The sequence below is a fragment of the Protopterus annectens genome, chromosome 5.part0 (assembly GCF_019279795.1).
Source record: "Protopterus annectens isolate FY-2018-M chromosome 5.part0, PAN1.0, whole genome shotgun sequence".
NCBI lineage: Eukaryota > Metazoa > Chordata > Ceratodontiformes > Protopteridae > Protopterus > Protopterus annectens.
This window is the reverse complement of record NC_056735.1, coordinates 749,755,212-749,776,968: the sequence shown is the minus strand read 5'-3', so window position 1 is coordinate 749,776,968 and position 21,757 is coordinate 749,755,212. Positions and strand designations below refer to the sequence as shown.

Below are 21,757 nucleotides of genomic sequence, written 5' to 3'. Positions count from 1 at the left end.
AGTGCAAACCCCCACCAAAAGGGCAAATATCTATCCCAGCAGAGTGCTGCCCCCCTGACATTTCAGATGCTCAGGTAAGAGCTGCCCTCTCCAAAGCAAAAAACACAGCATCAGTGGGACCAGATGATGTCCCGGGCTGCGTCCTACATGAACTCCAAGAAGAGCTAAACCCAAACATAAAACTACTGTTCAGTCTCAGCCTTACTACAGGATATGTACCCAAAGAGTGGCGTACAGCAACAGTGGTCCCTCAACGGATCCTGGAAACTATCGCCCCATAAGCCTGACTAGCTTGGTCTGCAAAGCTATGGAAAGAATCAACATGGACCTCATAAATAAAGATATTGGGGACCTACAGAAACTGGATCCTACCCAGTTTGGCTTTGTTAAGGGCAGATCCTGCCTCTTAAACCTGGTTGATTTCTTTGAAACAGTCACTAAGGCCATTGACGAGGGGAAGGTGGTCCACACAGCCTACCTGGACCTCGCAAAAGCCTTCGATACAATACCCCACTCGGGCATTATACATAAGCTCACCAGCTTAAATATAAACCCCTATGTCACTAGATGGGTTGCAAACTGGCTCAAGGACAGAACCCACATGGTTAGAATTGCTGGAGCCATATCAGACTCCAAACCAGTTACAAGTGGCATCCCACAAGGCTCAGTCCTGGGACCTCTCTTGTTCGGTATATATTTCTCAGAGGTACAGGCCAACACAGAAGGACTGTGGCTGACCAAGTTTGCAGATGACTGCAAACTGGGCGCCATAATCGACACTCCAGCCGACACAAGCATACTCCAAAAGGGCCTCATAGAAACAGACAACTGGTGCCAGAGCCATGGCCTCAAGCTAAACGCCAAAAAGTGTATAGTCATCCCCTTTGGCAAAAACAAAGTGCCCACAAATTACCACATAGGTGGTAATCCATTAAGTACAGAAGAAGTAATTAGGGACCTGGGGACCCAAGTTGATAGCAATCTCTCATTTGACAACCACGTGGCCAAAGTGGTTAGAAAAACGTTTTACATAGCCCACCTAATCATGAAGGGATTCACATCTAGATCAGGGGAGGTCATCGTGCCTCTTTACTCATCCCTCATCAGGCCCATAATTGAGTACAATGCCCCTTTTGGGATGTACCTTACCAGACACCTGCAGCAACTGGAAAGACCCCAAAAGTACCTCACCAAGAGTATCAAAGGGCTCAAACAGATGCTATATGCTGCCCGGTTAAAGAAACTCTAGCTCTACTCAGTGGCATACCGCCTGCTCAGAGGCGATCTGTGCCTGACGTATAAAGCCATGTCAAACCCGGAATTAATGGACATGCTGCACCTCAGAAAATCCAAATCCCATCGAGCTACGCGCTCGAGAGACTTGAACCTCAGCACTGAAATAAATAGGACATGCTGGAGGGACAGATTCATAACCCAGAGGCTCTCTTCACTCTGGAATAAAATCCCAGTCCAGGTTAGGCAGAGTCCCTCATTGACTCTCTTCAAGAGGAATCTTGATGAGTGGATGGGAGATCGTAGGTTTACCCCGGGTATCACTTCTGTGTCACTGTTAGACAGAGGCATAGTATACTAACCTCGAAAAAGGGCATAGCAAAATTATTTTAAAATGGGTGGCGAAAGCCAAACACACTCTGGCTAGGCTTATAAATGCCCTAGGGCAGATAGCCTAGTATGAACCTATGAACCTATGAACCTAATGAAGCCTAGGAAAATAGTATGTAAAGTGATGACAGTGGAGCACCTAATGAGGCCTAGGAAAATAGTATGTAAAGTGATGACAGTGGAGCACCTAATGAGGCCTAGGAAAATAGCATGTAAAGTGATGACAGTGGAGGACATCCCTTCACTTCAGCAAGGATGTTCCTACCCGGCACCACTTCCCACCCCCCGAGACATGAGCAGTGAGCTTTCCTGGTCTCCATCAGGAAGTCAGCATTATGTGTGTCTTCAAGTCTAAACAACCCCTTCAAACCCTCAAGAGAGGTGAGCAGGCCATGTGTTTTCACTCCTCCAGCACTCTGCTCCACCAGTTGCTTTGGTTGCGGTCAAGAATTTGTCTCCCACACCACAGAGCCTTGCTTGTCTGACCTTGTTATAGCTATTTCTTCTTAGTGTATAGCAACAACAAAAAAACTGTATCTGTTGTGTGATCTTGCCATATATCATCATCATCATCAGCCCATTTTTCCTATTTTCTAAATGGGGTGGGGTTTTACATCAACTATAGCTGTCTCTCGATTCAATGTCACTGTTCTGTCTTCTTTGACCGATTCACCTGACTGTTACAGGTCTTCTCTCATGCAATCCATCCAGATCTTTGCTGGATACCTTGTTTTCTTTTGCCTTCTTCCTGTCTCTCCCAGATTTTCTTCACCATGTCATCTTCTGTTTTCTTGTTCATGTGCCTAAACCACCATAATTTGGTCTCTTTGACCTTCTGTGCAGTTGGAGTTACTTTGACTTCTACTCTCATGTCCTCATTTCTTCATTTGCCCTACAGTGTGCATGTTACCATCCATATCAGGCACTCCATCTCCATCACCTCTAGCATCTTCATCTGCTCTGCCATCATTGCCCAGGTTTCTGTACCATACAGCTGTACTTGTCGCCCTACTGTTTTGTATATCTTACTTTTCATCTTCTTGGGTATTTTCTGTCAGACTACTCGTGACAGTCTGTGCTAATTGGGTGCAGTCCCTCTGACTCGACATTTGACCTTCTCTTTCAAACTTCTATTCCTCTTAACCAACCCTCTCAGTTACTTGAAGTTGTAAACCTGTTCTGCCATTTTCCCTTCTATTTCACTTTTCAGCTTCTTTTGATTTCCCCCATTTGCTACCATGACAAATGTTTTCTGTACTCACTTTCATCTTGTGCACCTTTGGTTTTGCATTCCAGTCCCCTATATTTGCTGCAGTCTGCTTGCAATACCACATTGTCTGCATACAGCAGCTTTAATTGTCTGTCTCCTCTGACTTACTGACTAATGTAGTCCATCACCAGTGTGAACAGTACTGGACTCAGAGCTGGATCCTGGTGAATAGCCATTCGCACTGCAAACCCCTCTGTGAGTCCAAACACTGTCTGTACTTGTGTTGATGGGTCCTTGTATGTACATCAACTGCACTAACTCTATCAATATTTGTGGGGCTCTGAGTGATCACATGACTGTCTAAGTCAGCATTATTTGGATATTGCCATATATTTTCTTCATGTCTAGGACCACCTAGTTGGACTCTTTCCTCATCTGTCTCACTGCAAACATTGGGTTGGTTGAGCTGGATCTGAATCTAAACTGCTCATCTCCAATCTCTCCCATCTTACTTTCTACTACTCTGCACATTAATTTATCAATTACCCTCATTCATGCAGTGTGACAAGAGTTTGATACTTCTGTACTATCCATAGTTATGGACATCCCTTTGTTCTTGTACACTGGCACTAGAATGCTTAGTTTTTCAGTCATCTGGGCTATGCCTTTCTCTCCATACTGCTAAGTACACCCAGTGCATGGCATTTCATTTTCTAGGGTACCCTGGTCTGAATGAAAGTGTTAATATTAAATGCGCTTTAAAATGGAAGATTTAATTCTATTTTGACAGTTGTTCTCTTTCTACAAAATGTGTTTGCATCCATCCTTGACCTTTGACACACTTGTGAGTCAGCATTTGTACAGTTATATGAATATTCATGTATCCTACATGCATATTTAGTGTGCACACTGTATATTTGTTCAATGATAAGCTAACACAAGGGAGTGTTTATTTAATATTCATGCCCCTGTCATTCATATGTATGTTCATGGTTATTGTGTTAAGATGATTGGCACAGTTTAAATATTGTCTGGTTTTACTATTGGTTACTGTACTAATAAGTTATAAGTAGTTCATTGTTTTTTTGTTTACATGTGACTCTAGTTATATATAATGCAAGTATTGTTGACTATAGGTTATTCTGATGAAGCTCTTCCACCTGAATAAGAGCGAAAGCTTAATCATCTATTCAGTGTCTGAGTTTTTCTTTCCTTTCTACTAGCTCAGTATTAATTACTACGCCTAAAAGAAGTCTGAATTTATATATATATATATATATATATATATATATATATATATATATATACCAACTCAATGGAAACACCAACTCAAAGAAAGGAGAAATCTTCCCCAAAAAAAGGAAACCACTCCTGACTCATGCTTAGAAATCATACTGGCAATGATTTCACATGGAAAACAATGACTGGATCTGACTTCCTTGGTGTCTTGTGCTTCTGGCAATTGATGTTTAAGGAAAGTACAGTTGTGTAAGTTGAACTTACCATAACAGGAGATGTTCAAATGATCACTGCAGCAGTAGCCTTAGCTATATGTGTTATATCCTGCCAAGGATATAACAGCCAACCAGCTTCCAAAGCTTCAGGGCACCTTATACATGCCCAAACTGTTAAGCAGCTTGAGCTGAGCTGACTAAAAAAAAAAAATTGTGTTTGAAGTCCTTCAGAGCATTCCTGCCAGCAAAGAGAGGGAGGCTGAGCCCTGAAAGAACAGTGCTAGCAACAACAAAAACTAAATGTCCAGACAGCGGCATAAAAAACACAGCAAAAAACAATGTGGATGGAGGGAGTGACTGCTGCAGCAGTGATCATTCGAACATCTATTGTTATGGTAAGTTCATCTTACACAACTGTTCTATGTTTGTCAATTTGATCACTGCTGCAGTAGCATTAGCTATATGGGTAGATTACCATAGCTAAATATATTTGGGAGGTGAAAGGAGAGGAGTCCAGAAGCCCATGGAGAATGGTCTTAGCAAAGCATGATCTAGGCCTAGAAAAAAAAATCCAGTTTATAGTGCTTTGTAAAAGTATGTGCAGAGGACCAAGTATCAGCTTCTAGAGTACTTCTAGAATCCAGCTATTTCCAAAAAGTCATAGAAGAAGCCAAGTTCCTTGTAGATCGAAGCTTGACCCTGCCTGGAATAGATTTGTCATGGTGAGTATAACGGAAGGTAATAGTCTTAGACAACCATTTGGAAATAGTCTGTTTTGGCACCAGCTGTCCCTTCTTTTTACCTTCATAAGAAATGAACAATCGATTTGATGATCTCAAGGTTTAGTTCCATCAAGATAGTACCTGAGTTGGCTGTTGATATCCAGGGTATGGAATATTCTTTCCTCCTAATTTTTAGATTCAGGAAAGAAAATGGAGAGATAGATAGTCTGATTTAAAGTAAACCTGGATACTACTTTAGACATAAAAGAAGGATTAGTTCTCAAAGAAACTCTGTCCTTGTGGAAAATGAGGTAAGACTGACTCACCATAATTGCTTGCAACTCAGATACCCTTCCTGCAGAGGTCAAAACAATCAATAAAACAATGTTCCATGTTAAGACCCTCAAATTAGCCAGATTAGCTGGTTCAAATGAAGCAAGTGTTAGCTTCTTTAATACAAAATTAAGATCCCAAGGAGAGGCCACCAGTTTACTTGGAGGCCTCTTATATAAAACCCCTTTCAAGAACATTTTGACACCTGACTGCCTTGAAAGAGAAGGATCCATAGGCAGACATGCTAAAATGACTGATAAATGAACCTTGACAGAGGAATAAAAAAGGCCATAGGATAATAATGCACAAATATTGTAAAATCAGAGAACAACTAGCCTTGAATGGGTGCTAGTTACATTGCTGACACTAACTAGAAAATCTTTTCCATTAGCTAATATATGATTTTCTAGTAGGATGCTTTCTTTTTTCATTAGTACCTGCTTCACATCCTCACAAATTGGGTGCCTAAAAGGAATTAAAACCCTGCCATCTAGGCAGTCAACTGAAGATGATTCATGTTGGGGTGTATCAAACACCTCTGTTCTTGTGTGAGTATATCTATTCTGTCAGGAAGCTTGTGGTAATTGCTCCTGGACATTTTCAATAGAAGGGAGATCCATGGTTGCCTGGGCCAGAAGGGAGTCACCACAATGATCTTGGAGGACTCCTTCTGAAATTTTAGAAATGCCCTGGTATTAGGGGAAAGGGTGGAAAGGCATACAGGAACATTCCTGTCCATAGAAAAGAAAAGCCATCTGTCTTCCAGGACTTCTTGCATGGAGTCCTGGAGCAGACCTTTGCAAGTTGATTGTTCAGAGAGGAGATAAAGAGGTCTGCTAGAGGAGCTCCCCACAGATGGACCAAATCTTGGAAACCCCCAGATCTAGTTTCCACTCGTAAGGGTTTGTACATGTCCTGCTCAGTTTGTCTGCCACAAAATTTTGCTCTGACGGAATATAGGATGCCTGTAGAGTGAAATGGTGGCTGTGAAGCTATATCCCAAGCTACCATGGCTTGTCTGCAAAGGGAGTACTACCTGGTTTCCCCTTGCCTGTTGATGTACCACATGACTGCATTATTGTCTGTAACTTCTTGAAGAGGTCCTGGGGACAAAAGATGGTTCAAAGAATTCAGTGCCTTGATCAGGCAAGCATGTCTTTGTTATTTAAATGCTTGCATTTGTCCTTGGTGTCCCACACCCTCTCATGTTTTATCTCTCCTGAAACTGCACTCTGAGCAAAGTCTGATGCATTTGTGGTGACTGACTGCTTTGGAGTAGTGAGGGAGATGGGGAGACCTTGATTTAAAAATATGTGTTGTCTGTACCAAGTGATTTCTCTTCTGTCAAACCAAAGTACTGAGATCTGAAAAGATAAAGGGTGTTGATGGAACCAAATAGATTTAAAATATCACTCTATCTTTCTCGTGTGGAGTCTTGCTAGGGGTATCAGGAGAATCATAGATACCATGAAACCCAAAATTTGGAGGTATTCCTATGCAGTGATTGAAGTCTGAGTGAAAAAACTTAGAAATATATATAAACAGAGATCTTTCTTTTCCTGTGGAAGAAAAGCTCTTTGAACTGAGGTGTCTAGTTGACATCCCAAGAACATAATCATTTGGGAGGGAGTCAAGAAAGACTTTTGATTGTTTTTCTGGAATCCCAGAGCTTGTATAAGAGATCTCTCACCCAAGAGAGAGATTCTTAACATTTTGCAAAAGACTCTGCAAAGATAGACCTAGACACTTTGTGAACACTCTTTGGGCAGTGGATAGTCCAAAGGGTAAGGCAGAGAACTGATAATGTGATCTAGACACACAAAACTTTAAGAAACACCTGAAGTCCTGATGAATAGGTGTGTGATGATAAGCATATTTTGAGTCTAATGTTACCAGGAAACTTGAAAAACGAAGAAGAGGCAGCAGGTTGTAAAGTGACATCACTTTAAATTTGGGCACTTTCACGAATAGGTTTAGGAAAGAAAGATCAAGAACTGGTCTCCAAGAGTTTTCTTTCTTTAGGACTATAAACATCCTTGAAAAAAAAAACCTTCCCCACTTGGGAAGAAGGAACTGGTTCTATCACTCCTTGGGACAGCATGTGATGAGCAGGTGGAAACAAAAGCGTCTTATCTGCAGGATGAGGAATGACCTCCTGGAAAGGAGGAACTTCCTCCCACTGCCATCTGTAATCCTGATGAATGTTTTTAGAGCCCATTTGTCTGAAACAATCTGTTGCTAAAGAGAAAAATGGAATTTTAGACTTTCTGGAAGAGAAAGATGGCCAGGGTGGGAGGGGGATCACAAGGTCTCTTGAGTAGTCATTCAGACTTGTTGGACTGTTCTTAGTTTTGGGAGGTTTGAGACTTCCTTTTAGAACCCCTTGACACTTCTTAAATGTCTGCTTACCTGAATTCTGTTGAGACTGTTTATCCTGTTTTTTGTCGAAATTGGATGAGGAGAAACAGAATCCATTGGACGATTTGGAAAAGGAGAGCTAAGAAATCTTAGAGATTCTCTGGATCATCTTGCCCCTTTCATCACACTTTTTGATCACCTCTGCAGCAGATGGGCTAAACACTAAATCTCTATGGAAGGGAGATTTGAAAAATTTCATTTTAGCATCACCTGGAGGGTTCTGAGAATGCATCAATTCAAACCTCCGTAAAACTATACCAGTGGAAATAGCCCTAGAAGAGGTGTCAGCAGAGCCATACACACACTGCAAAGAATGAGTAGTGACCTGTGCAATAGAAGAAACTAAGTTATTTAAAGCAGATTTTTCTTCACAAGAAGAAACTATAGATAAAAACATTCCTCATACTTTCACAATATGTAGAATAAATTTTAACAGATGAGCCTGACAATTTAAAATTATGAAATTTAAAGTTGCAAAAGTATACACTTTTTCCCATACTTAGCAATAATTTCCCAGCCCTTATTAGAAAGAGTAGGATTGGAATTAACTAAGTGCTAACCAGCAGAGGCATAAACTAAGACTATCACTGCTGGGCAAGGTTTGGGGATAGTGTACAAAAATTTGAGAAACTGAGGATTGGCTATCAGGAAAATTACAGGCAGTTATGCACACATCCTCTAAAGCAGAAAAGCAGGGGGAATGAGTGTAGGTTCTGGAACATCCTTCTGCAACAACACAGTATTTTTTGCAGGATTGAGAAACCTCAGTGTTCTTCCATTGAAAACACTTGGACATTCCCCCTACAAGGAGAATCAGAAAGAAAACACTCGTCTAAGTCTGAATCAGAAATCTGAAGATAAAACCCTGAATCTGTTCCTGCATATTCCTGTTCAGATTCAGAATCTTGAATCTCTTCAGGAAAGGAGACATCCCTCTTTCTTTTACCAGAAACTACTGTACAAGTAGGATTAATAGCCTGAATCAAACTCCGAGCCAGTCCCAGTAAACTACTCTTATCCAAAGACATTTGTAGAGGAGTAGATACATGCTTGGTTTACTGTTTCTTTTTGACAGGAAAAATGGGTTCAACCATATTACTAATGGCAACTGCTGCTTCCCCAGGGATGGGCACAGCATTTTGAAAGAACAGGGAAACCTTCTGTTCCCCCTCTCAAGATCGACAAGAGTGGTTCTCCCTTGCTCACTAAGCGGATCCAATAGCCACAGAGGACATGGCTAACCCCTATCCATGGTGGCTGTAGGTGCTAAACCAGAGGGATCCAGGGTAAAAGATGAATGGTCTGAGGTGCAGCAAATGGACACAGCAGTCACCCAGCTGCAGTTGAAGCAAACTGCTAGTCTGCTGTGGTGGCAAAAGCTGTTTGCTTAAGTTTTTCTTTTTGTGGCTTGAGGAAGGACTGACTGTGGAAGTGACAGCCTGTTCCATGGTCAAATCAAAAATGGTGCCTCTATCCTGGAGAATGCAAGCAATTATGCCAGTAAAACTACCAAGCCACAAAAGTAACTTTTTTGACAGAAGAAAATGAGCAAAAAGTACTTTCAAACACTATAGCAGCTCCACAGCCTTAAAATAAACACAATTTCTCCACAGAAAATAGTTTATCAGTTAGATGGCATTACTTTTAAACTGATAGAAACAACAAGTGCTCCTTTTAAAAGTATGTTACAGTCTTGAGACACTCCATTAAAACACAACACTTCTAGCTTTAAAATAACTTTCCTGAAGAGAAATGTAAGAAAACATCAGTAAAAAAAGAAGAAAAAAGAAGATTTTTCTCAAAAGAGACCTTATCTACCCAGCTAAGGAAAGCAGAAGCTGTCCATCGATCCTCACAAGCCTCAGAGGAACATACTCTACAGCGGCAGTGAAGCTCTATAGGGCATCGTGCCCAAACATGTCTTTTAGTCAGCTCAGCTTCAGCTGCTTGTCAGTTTGGGGGTGTGAAATATGCCCTGAATCTTTAGAAGCTGGCCGGCTGTTATAACCTTTGCAGGGTATAACCCATATAGCTAAGGCTACTGCAGCAGTGACCAATATGCAGAAGATTTTCACTTCAGCTGCATGCAAAACACCCAACTGCCACTTCTGGCTGACTTTTGCCAAACCTCAAAAAAAAAAAAAAAAATGAATAGCTTTGATCTCAAACAAACATTGTCTTTAGAAGTTCCAATCAGCCTGTCATATATAATACCACACTATTTTCTTTTTCTCTAAAAGAAAACGGCACCATTCCTCATGCATTTGGTTGCAGTTGCTTGCTGTTCATCTCTTCAGATTTTGACTAGTATTGCATTTCATTGTGTCAGCCAGCCATTTATATTTTGCTAATCTAAAATTTGTCAGTCTCTGTCTGCTTTGTTTCCCTAAAAAAGGGAATATTTTTCACAATAGTAGGCCTTTCCACTGCACTAATTTAAATCAGATGGTCAAAAAATGTGGTATTTGAATAATTCTGCAATACTCAGAATGAGCCTTGGCTTATGTTTTTTCAGAACTAATGATTAGACTGTGACATTACATGTGGCATTAATGCAGCTATTAGCAGGTTAATGCAAGTGTTAGCAGACTACTATACAATTTTATACAAATCATTCTGACTAATGCAAAAAAATTCTGCTTGATGTCTGCAGGTTATTTCTGTAACTATTTATTTGGTTTCTTTGTTATATGTATTTTACTTTTAAGGATATAATCATGAATCACTTCTTATTACCTGTTGCCAGAATGTCTGAAAGTGTTTAGAAAGAGATTATATGGCCCATACAGGTGACAATTGTGGTCATCTGCTTAGTCTGTCATTATGGCCATCAAGAATTATTTTACAGCCAATTGAACTTTCCACACAGTTTCTGTTAATGACTGTTTGTCCTGCATATGACTGTTTTCCTGTAATTAAGTTTAACGTTACTGACTCTTCTTCAACATTGTATTGAACTTCCCAGAACTTCTTGGTTTGATTATGTATCACAGAAAATACTGGAGTCAGATAAAGTGCATATTTTAGGACTCTGCCCATAGTTGTATAAAATACTGACACTACTTTTTCATGATATCAAACAGAGCTAGTCACCTACAACAAATAATATAACCATTCCTGCAGTGCATTTCTAAATGCAGCCTTACCACTCAGAGATACAACCCAAACAGTACCTGCTGGATGCTTTAGTAGAAAAAAAAAACACACACACCCACAAGAAAATATGTTAATTAATGTCTGTATCCCTGTCCACCATGGATGAAAGTCAACTCCAGGATGGAAACAATCATTGTATGTTACTGTTCTGAATGAAAAATCTGCTCATAGCGCATTTAACAAATTCTGATATTTAGGATTAGTAGGAGCAACAACTCTTCACTCCTTGAATGCACAGGGTTGTATCTACACATGCAGAACTCAATATTTTCAACTTAACTCTTTGTTTACTAAAAAAATGCTTACTGTGGCTCAGCATTAAGCAACAGTTAAAAGAGCTTTCTTTCTGATAGCTTAAATTGCAGCACCAATAAGGACAACTGGTCTGATGCTTGCATTGAAAATATTCCCATTTCAACAACAGCATGCAAAAGTAAGTATGTTAAAGGGAATAGTCTGATGTAAATTAAACCACCCACAGAGTAAAACAGACATGGGCATGGAAAACACAGACATGGTAAAGAAAGAGAAATCTGATACGGTGCAATATTTATGCAAAGGAGGAAGCCAAACGAATCGATATAAAAAAAACAGCTGCAAAAATATTTGATGAGAAATACAGGCAAAGGCACCCAGATATAGAAAATTTCACAATACAGAAAAATAAGATTACAAATGATGAACATAGAACAGAAAATTAGCAAAGTAGATGTTAAATAAATAGAAGCTGAAGTTATGGAATTACCTGCATAGTGAAGGATTTAGTGTAGAAAGTCTAACACAGGTTATGTCACAGTATGATGGAACAATGAGTCCCTCAAGTAAGGAGAAACAGGTGAAACAGGAGACATCTGATGAACTGCCACATGAGATAGTCTAGAGCCTTCTGCAGGACATCAGTATAAAACTTCATTTGGAGTTGCACAGCAAAGGAAAGAACAGGAAATGGTGGCAACTCTGGCACAGTCAATCTCAGAGTGATAGTCATGTGATTTCCCATATGAAAGAGCGGTGGATGATGCAGGATGCAGCTGAAGAGAATATGTCATAGGAAGACTTTCTGGAACTTTCTGTAGAATGTACACATGGAATGAATAATAAAGAATGTGCTCTTAGTTTCGAAGAAAAAGATCTAAGGGAAGAGTTACTTGATTTAATAGAGATGGGTTGACATATTAAGTTCGATGAAATAAATAGAAAACAGAAAGTCAATAAGACCCAAAATGTTACAAGTCTGATATAACAAATGAACACAGTAATCAATACTATTAACAGAAATTCAAGTGATATAACAGAAGTAAATAGGATATATTACTGTACAGTTAAAGTTTTACCACAAACATACAGGGCAATAAGGGAAAGGAAAGGAAGAATTCAAATGCCATCATGGTAGTATCGAGTAGAGGAAACAATAAAGCAATTAAGACAAGGTGTTTCACTGTTAGAAGAGTATAGAACAAGGAACAGATCAACAAAATTACTTCGAAAGATAGGCATGATATAAGCAATATGCAGTGCTCAAACAGACCTGGACCTATCTTACACTATTGCAAATAATAAACTAAAGATATCAACACAGACAGAAACAAAAATAGAAGATATGCACATAAATATAAAGGAAAAGTTCAAAATAAGCAATTCATTGATGGTCCAAACATGTTTTATAGAGAACTGGGAAACAAAACAAAAAGAATGGAAACACCACCTAAAAAAAAGAAGAAATAGACACATTTTGGAGAAATATCTATGAAGACCCTGTGGAACATAACAAAGATGGTGAATAGATAGAATTAAAAGAAACAGAAGTTCAAATGTGCAGCTTATGAAATGGGATGAAGTAACAGACAGAGAAACTGAAACAAAATTAAGAAAAGTTCCTAACTGAAAAACCTTTTTCAGATAAAGCAAACAATGTCTCTACACAGAATCACTATATATATATCCCCAATTAAACAATTAATTAAGATAATGAACATGTCTTAAAGGTATAATGAACCAAAGCAGAAAGCAGCATCTTGAATATATTTGAAATATTTATTGCATGTAACAAGATGTATATATTATTAAAAAAATGTTTAAAAAACACAGGTTACTCAGAAAATAATGAGAATACATATATACATTAAAAGTAAAATGTAAATATTAAAATAATCGTATTATATCTAAAATAATATATAATATATGACCAATGACTAATTATTATTGTCACTGAATGTGATAAGAATACTTCGGAGTTTCACTGACCTAAGTTTTAACAAGGGAACCAAAGATATATTATTATTCAAACCTGGGGGTTTGTTAGCTTCAAGGACAATTTGCCAAAATGTTTCTCTGTATTCCAGCTTAGATTCCCAGGGTCCACCCCTCAGATCTTTAGGTACAACTTCAATAACAAAGAAGGAAAATTTAGTCCTAGTACATGTCAATGGATGCCTATGCAGTGCATTACTATTATTTATTTTATTAATATCACTGACATGTTCATAAGTCATTCTTTTTAATTGTCTTTCAGTTTTTCCAACATAAAAACCTTCACAAGCCCCACAGGTAACTAAATAAACCAGACCCTGGGAATTGCAGTTGGGATATGTGTATGCATTAAGTACTTTTTTCCTAGCAGTGACCAAAATCTGTTCTTTCTGTGCTACATAATTGCACTGTGAACACGCCCCACATTTGAAGGTACCTTTCCTTTTATTAGAATAAACTTGATAATAGTTAACATGTTCCAATAAACTTTTAATATTATGACCTCTCCTAAAAACAACCTTAACAGACTTGTCCTTCAGGTTAGGAAGGTCAGTAAGTTCTGAGAATTTTTTCCATTCCTTTTCCACTATATTTTTAATCTGATATGCATTAGCACTAAAACTGGTGACAAAAGCTTTACATAGCCTAAGTGATCAGCAGCTATAGCTTTGTTATTAAAGCTATCTCCTATACACAGGGCCGGTCAATATTTGTCCTTCCTGCCTTGTGTGACTTCCTTCCTGATGCTAGAAATAAGCTCCCCTGGATACCCTTGATCCAAAAACATGCCCTCCAGTTTAACACATTCATTTTCATAGTCCTCATCCAGGGATGTCATCCAACTTATACGTACAAACTGTCCCTTGACAATCCCTTTTTTTCTGAAACAATGAATGGGAACTATTGTAACTAATGTATTTATTGGAGAAGGTAGGTTTTCTGCACACCACAGAATTAAAACCGTGTTCAGTTGTGTAAATGGAAATGTCTAAATAATTAACATTTTGGGTAGTAACTTGATATGTAAACTTAAAAAAAGTAGTAGTGTAGTCTGGATACTGAAAAAATTCATCCAACTGTTCAAGACTACCTACCCAAAAATACAAACATCATCAAGGTACTGAGCATATAAAGTCCAGAATTCTGAATAAATGCTATTATGTACATATCTTTCTTCCCATACTGACAGAATAATATCTGCATATGTTGGAGAGCAACTAGTCCCCATAGCCACCCCAGTTTCCTGATGAAAAAACTCACCCTCAAGGAACATAAATAGTATATCATTTTCTGTGACTCCCAATTTTTTCCTCAGGGCTTCTTCTAACCAAGTTAACCCTGTATCGTGAGGAATGACAGAAAATAAATATACCACATCCACAGTAACACATTTTAGATTTTCAGAAAAAAATTCATGTTTGACCCTACTTAGAAATTCCCATGAGTCTTTTAACAAATAGGTTTCACCCCCCCCCCATATAATTTTCAACTTTCAATCCAAATATTTGGCTAAGGGAGAGATTTTGGAACCTTCCAATGCCACAATAGGTTTAAGGGGAGGGTCATCAATACCTTTATGAACTTTGTGTATCCCAAAGATGGAGGGTACCCTAGGAATGTTGTTTTGCAGGTACTGGTACATCTCAAAATCAATTACCCCTTGATAAAATAAATCCTTGAGAGCAAGATCTATTCTCTTATAAGAAATGTTGAACTCATTAATAGATACCTTACTGTACCTGGAATCATTATGCAAAACAGAAAACATCTTACTTTCATATAGAATTTTGTCCATCAGGACAATACCCCCTCCCTTATTAGGTTCCATAACACGAATCTGGGGATTAGAACACAATTCCTTCAAAACCAGTTTGGACATCTAAATTCGGAATAACTCTGGTTTCTTGGAAAATCTTTCTTATCTCTGTTTCCATAACCAGTTCTAGGTTCCTAAGCTGTGGATGAATGGGGGGGTTGAAAATACTCAATTTTTTTAGGCGTAGAAGAGCCAAGTGTGGTTTTATTGTGACCAAACATGTTTTCAAAATTTAATTTTCTAATAAACATTTTAGATCTAAAATAACCTGTGTAAGATTACTAATTTTGTTGGGAACAAACTTAAAGCCTTTTATAAATAAATTAAAAAAGTCATCAGTTACCTCTAAATTACTGTAGTTAAAAATATGGAATCCATGTCTGCTCACTACCTGGGAATCACCACCTTGTGAAGCAAAGGTAATATTTAATTCCGGTGATATTTCCACCTGTAGCCCCCTACGCTCTGTTGATAATTCCCCCTGTAAAAATGGCTGTTGTTGTTGGGTTTGTTACGTAATCTCTCTGATCTATGGGGAAGGAGTTCTGCATGGACTAACTCACCATTAGGTTCTATGTATACTTCCTGTTCCATAGAAACTGAATTCTGGATAGGAGACCTAGGGTAGTTATTATGCACATTATGTTCCATACTGTGTATAGATGTTTGACTTTTAGGTAAGGGATACTGCCTACCCTCCCTATATTCATTAATGTCCATATCAAGCTTTCTGTGTTTTCTTTTTAAAATTTCATCACATTTCTTGTCAACATGCACCTTTAAATCATAACACTTACTTTTTCTGCTTCAATATTAACATTAAATCATTAGTAACCTTTACATTATAAGTTTCAATCTGCTCTTGTAAACTGTTGATTTCTTGTTCATTATTTTTAACAATAGCTTTAATAATGCCAAATCCACAGTTATCAAATATAGTTACAAGCTCTTTGTGAAAGTCACTGCCATTACAGACATTATTAGTATATTTAAAAATCCTAAGCCCTTTAGGTACAATACGCAATTTCAAACATTCGTTTAAATAAGAATTGTCTATGTAAAGAGATTTATACCTTCTCAGGGCTTGATGTAATTTGTCTAAAGAGTCCCTGTATGTGTCCAAGTTTTCAGTCAGGATAATTGAGTATGTAAGCTTACAAACTTCCGGCTGTAAATTAAGCCATTCATTTAAATCCCTTTGCAATCCTTTAGGCTCATTTCCAGTGTCTTTTTCTGCTTCAGCACCACCTTCTGTATGCAAAACAGAAGGCGTACAAGAGAAGGATTGTGTATTCACACCGGAAGTATGCATGCACCAGAAACAGAAGCAGTCTTGCTGGCGTACAAAAAACCCAGTACAGTTCAAAGCTTCTTGATTTCCGGGTAAAGTAAGATTAGATAAAAATACTGTGTGCTCCTGACTGAGCGGAGTTAATAATTCAACTAGCTCGGTTAACTGCCCAGCTATTTTACAATATTCACCAAGTTCAGTTCCCCTACTTCCTTCAGGATGATTAGTAGATGTACTGTGCCCCTCGGTGGACTCCATGGAAAAAAACAAATAACCAAAAATGGAGAAAGTCCAGAAAATAAATCAAAAAACCAAAAACACTCTGGACAAATACCAAAAGGCACAAAGCATAAGCAGGAAACTCCTGAATATGTAGAAAACAGACTCCTTTATTAACGCCACAAGTTTAAAAGCATAAGCATTTTTGTCCGAGTATCACCCAGACTTCTTTCTATGGAGTCCATCGAGGGGTACAGTACACCTATTAATCATCCTGAAGGAAGTAGGGGAACTGAACTTGGTGAATATTGTAAAATAGCTGGGCAGTTAACCCAGCTAGTTGAATTAATAACTCCGCTCAGTCAGGAGCTCACAGTATTTTTATCTAATCTTAATTTACCCAGAAATCAAGAAGCTTTGAGCCGTACCAGGTTTTTTATACTCCAATAAGACTCTGCTTCTGTTTCTGGTGCGAATGCGCAAACTTCCAGTGTGAATACACAATCCTTCTCTTGTACGCCTTCTGTTTTGCATACAGAAGGTGGTGCTGAAGCAGAAAAAGACACTGGAAGTTAGCCTAAATGATCGCAAAGGGATTTAAATGAAATGGCTTCATTTACAGTGGGCATTTTGTAAGCCTACAAACTCAATTATCCTGATTGAAAACTTGTACACTTACAGGGACTCTTTAGACAAATTACATCAAGCCCTGACAAGGTACAAATCTGTTTGCATAGACAATTCTTATTTAAACGAATGTTTGAAATTGCGTATTGTACGTAAAGGGCTTAGGATTTTTAAATATCCTAACAATGTCTCTAATAGCAGTGACTTTTACAAAGAGCTTGTAACTATATTTGAGAACTGTGGATTTGACATTATTAAAGCTATTGTTAAAAATAATGAACAAGAAATCAACAGTTTACAAGAGCAGATTGAAATTTATAATGTAAAGGTTACTAATGATTTAATGTTTAATACTGAAGCAGAAAAAAATAAGTATTATGATTTAAAGATGAATGTTGACAAGAAATGTGATGAAATTTTAAAAAGAAAATACAGAAAGCTTGATAGGGACATTAATGAATATAGGGAGGGTAGGCAGTATCTCTTACCTAAAAGTCAACATCTGTACATAATATGGAATGTAATGTGCATAATAACTACCCTATGTCTCCTATCCAGAATTCAGTTTATATGAAACAGGAAGTATACATAGAATCTAATGGTGGGTTAGTCCATGCAGAACCCCTTCCCCGTAGATCAGAGAGATTATGTAACAAACCCAACAACAACAGCCAGTTTTACAGGGGGACTTATCAACAGAGGGAAGGGGGCTACAGGGGGAAATATCACCGGAATTAAATATTACCTTTGCTTCACAAGGTGGTGATTCCCAGGTAGTGAGTAGACATGGATTCCATATTTTTAACTACAGTAATTTAGAAGTAACTGATGACTTTTTTAATTTATTTATAAAAGGTTTTAAGTTTGTTCCCAACAAAATTAGAAATCTTACACAGGTTATTTTAGATCTAAAAATGTTTATTAGAAAATTAAATTTTGAAAATATGTTTGGTAACAATACCACCACACTTGGCTTTTCTACTCCAAAAAAACTGAGTATTTTCAACCCCCCCCCCCCCCATTCATCCACAGCTTAGGAACCTAGAACTGGTTATGGTAACAGAGATAAGAAAAATTATCCAAGACACCAGAGTTATTCTGAATTTAGATGTCCATGAAAATTGTTTTTCAAGGAATTGTGTTCTAATCCCCAGATTTGGGTTATGGAACCTGATAAGGGAGGGGGTATTGTCCTGATGGACATAATTTTATATGAAAGTAAGATGTTTTCTGTTTTTCATGATGATTCCCAGTACAGTAAGGTATCTATTAATGAGATCAACATTTCTTATAAGAAAATAGATCTTACCCTCAAGGATTTATTTGATCAGGGGGTAATTGATTTTGAGATGCAGCAATACCTGGAAAACAACACTCCTAGGGTACCCTCCATCTTTGGGATACCCAAAGTTCATGAGAGTATTGATTACCCTCCTCTTAAACCTATTGTGGCATCAGAAGGTTACAAAATCTCTCCCTTAGCCAAATACTTGGATTAGAAGTTGAAAATTATATGGGGGGGGGGTTAAACCCATTTGTTAAAAGACTCATGGGAATTTCTAAGTAGGGTCAAAAATGAATTTTTTTCTGAAAATCTAAAATTTGTTACAATGGATGTGGTAGATTTATTTTCTGTCATTCCTCACAATACAGGGTTAACTTGGTTAGAAGAAGCCCTGAGGTAAAAATCGGGAGTTACAGAAAATGATATACCATTATGTTTGGAGTTAGCAGAACTTATACTTAAGAACGATTTTCTGTTCTTTGAGGGTGAGTTTTTTCACCAGGAAACTGGGGTGGCCATGGGAGCTAGTTGCTCTCCAACATATGCGGAGATTATTCTGTCAGTATGGTAAAAAAGATATGCACATAACAGCATTTATTCAGAATTCTGGACTTTATATGCTCAGTACCTTGATGATGTTTGTATTTTTGTGTAGGTAGTCTTGAACAGTTGGATGGATTTTTTCAGTATCCAAACTACACTACTACTTTTTTTAAGTTTACATATCAAGTTACTACCCAAAATATTAATTATTTAGACATTTGCATTTACACAACTGAACAGGGTTTTAAGTCTATGGTGTGCAGAAAACCTACCTTCTCCAATAAATACATTAGTTACAATAGTTCCCATTCATTGTTTCAGAAAAAAGGGATTGTCAAGGGACAGTTTGTACGTATAAGTTGGATGACATCCCTGGATGAGGACTATGAAAATGAATGTGTTAAACTGGAGGGCATGTTTTGGATTGAGGGTATCCAGGGGAGCTTATTTTTAGCATCAGGAAGGAGGTCACACAGGGCAGGAAGGACAAATATTGTCCGGTCCTGGGTATAGGTGATAGCTTTAATAACAAAGCTATAGCTGCTGATCACTTAGGCTATGGTAAAGCTTTTGTCACCAGTTTTAGTGCTAATGCATATCAGATTAAAAATATAGTGGAAAAGGAATGGAAAAATTCTCAGAACTTACTGACCTTCCTAACCTGAAGGACAAGTCTGTTAAGGTTGTTTTTAGGAGAGGTCATAATATTAAAAGTTTATTGAAACATGCTAACTATTATCAAGTTTATTCTAATAAAAGGAAAGGTACCTTCAAATGTGGGGCGTGTTCACAGTGCAATTATGTAGCACAGAAAGAACAGATTTTGGTCACTGCTAGGAAAAAAGTACTTAATGCATACACATATTCCAACTGCAGTTCCCAGGGTCTGGTTTATTTAGTTACCTGTGGGGCTTGTGAAGGTTTTTATGTTGGAAAAACTGAAAGACAATTAAAAAGAATGACTTATGAACATGTCAGTGATATTAATAAAATAAATAATAGTAATGCACTGCATAGGCATACATTGACATGTACTAGGACTAAATTTTCCTTCTTTGTTATTGAAGTTGTACCTAAAGATCTGAGGGGTGGACCCTGGGAATCTAAGTTGGAATACAGAGAAACATTTTGGCAAATTGTCCTTGAAGGTAACAAACCCCCCAGGTTTAAATGATAATATATCTTTGGTTCCCTTGTTAAAACTTAGGTCAGTGAAACTCCGAAGTATTCTTATCACATTCAGTGACAATAATAATTAGTCATTGGTCATATATTATATATTACTTTAGATATAATATGATTATTTTAATATTTACATTTTACTTTTAATGTATATATGTATTCTCATTATTTTCTGAGTAACCTGTGTTTTTTAAACATTTTTAATAATTTATTCATCTTGTTACATGCACCAGATATTTTAAATATATTCAAGATGCTGCTTTCTGCTTTGGTTCATTATACCTTTAAGACATGTTCATTATCTTAATTAATTGTTTAATTGGGGATATATATATAGTGATTCTGTGTAGGGACATTGTTTGTTTTATCTGAAGAAGTATGGGTGATACGCGGACGAAAACGCTTGTGCCTTTAAACTTGTGGCATTAATAAAGGAGTGTGTTTTCTACATATTCAGGAGGTTCCTGCTTGTGCTTTGTGCCTCTTGGTGTTTGTCCACAGTGTTTTTGTTTTTTTGTTTTATTTTCTGGGCTTACTCTATTCTTTGGCTAACTGGAAAACCCCTGGTCCAGATGCAGCACCTAACTTCTGGCTAAAGGTATAACATCATTATACAAAGATTTAACCTTAAGTAAACACTACTTCTATGCACAGTAGGAACAGGCACCAACCTCACCAACAACAGGAAAATTTATATTCTTCCTTAAGAGTGACCTGCAAGTTGTCCTAAAAGTAAAGTCTAATACCCTGCTTTCCGATGATGTATAAACTATATACTAGAATTGATGCTGACAGAGTTTATAGTTATTTAGCAGAAAACTGAATAGATCAAAAGAGTAACAAAAGAAAGTCATATGGAACAAAGTATCACTTATTGATAAATAAAGTCATAATGGAGAATTGCTAAAACGGGATGAATCTAAGTATGGCATGGACAGACTACAAAAAAATTTGACAGCCTCCCACATTCATGGATGCATGGATAAAGGAGTGCTTATAGATGTATAATATACACCTTACATTGATAAATTATATTACAGTGACAATGGAATAGTGGCAAACCACTTTGCAGCCAAGCCACAATAAAGGATACATTATTATCTCGGGATAAAAATTCAAATGAGGATATTCCAGGGTGACTCATGACTCTTTGTCACTGCTGGTGTTTTGTCTTTCCCTTAACACATGAAGCTGTCTGCTTAACAGATTAGGTCATGGTTACAATTTGGCTCCCAGAAAACAAAAACGTGTAAAGACGTTTCATCTTCTTATTGTATAGTTCATCAGATGAGGAGTTGAAAGCACAACTGGAAGTGATGAAAACTTTAAAAGAAGATGTAAGAGTATAATTTGGTCTTGATAAATGTGCAAAAGCAACATTTAAAGAAGAAAAGCTGCAGCACCATGAAAATAGTCTGGGAAAGGAATGTGATATAAAGGAACTTGAGCTGGAAGGAATGTACAAATATCAGGAACTGTTGAGGAATCAACAATAAAACATGAACAAATGCGAACAAAACTCAGTAAAGAATATTTTAGAAGACTAAAATTAATACTGAAAACAGTCCTGGCATCTAGGAACAAAGTCCAAACTATAAACACATTTGCTTTTCCTGTTCTAAATTAAC

At 37.7% G+C, this 21,757-nt stretch overlaps 1 protein-coding gene across 8 annotated transcripts in view; it reads right to left on the bottom strand.

Moving 5' to 3' along the window:
* GRIA4 (glutamate ionotropic receptor AMPA type subunit 4) overlaps nt 1–21,757 on the bottom strand; it is a 2,450,678-nt gene that overhangs the window by 780,667 nt on the left and 1,648,254 nt on the right. The window lies entirely within an intron of this gene.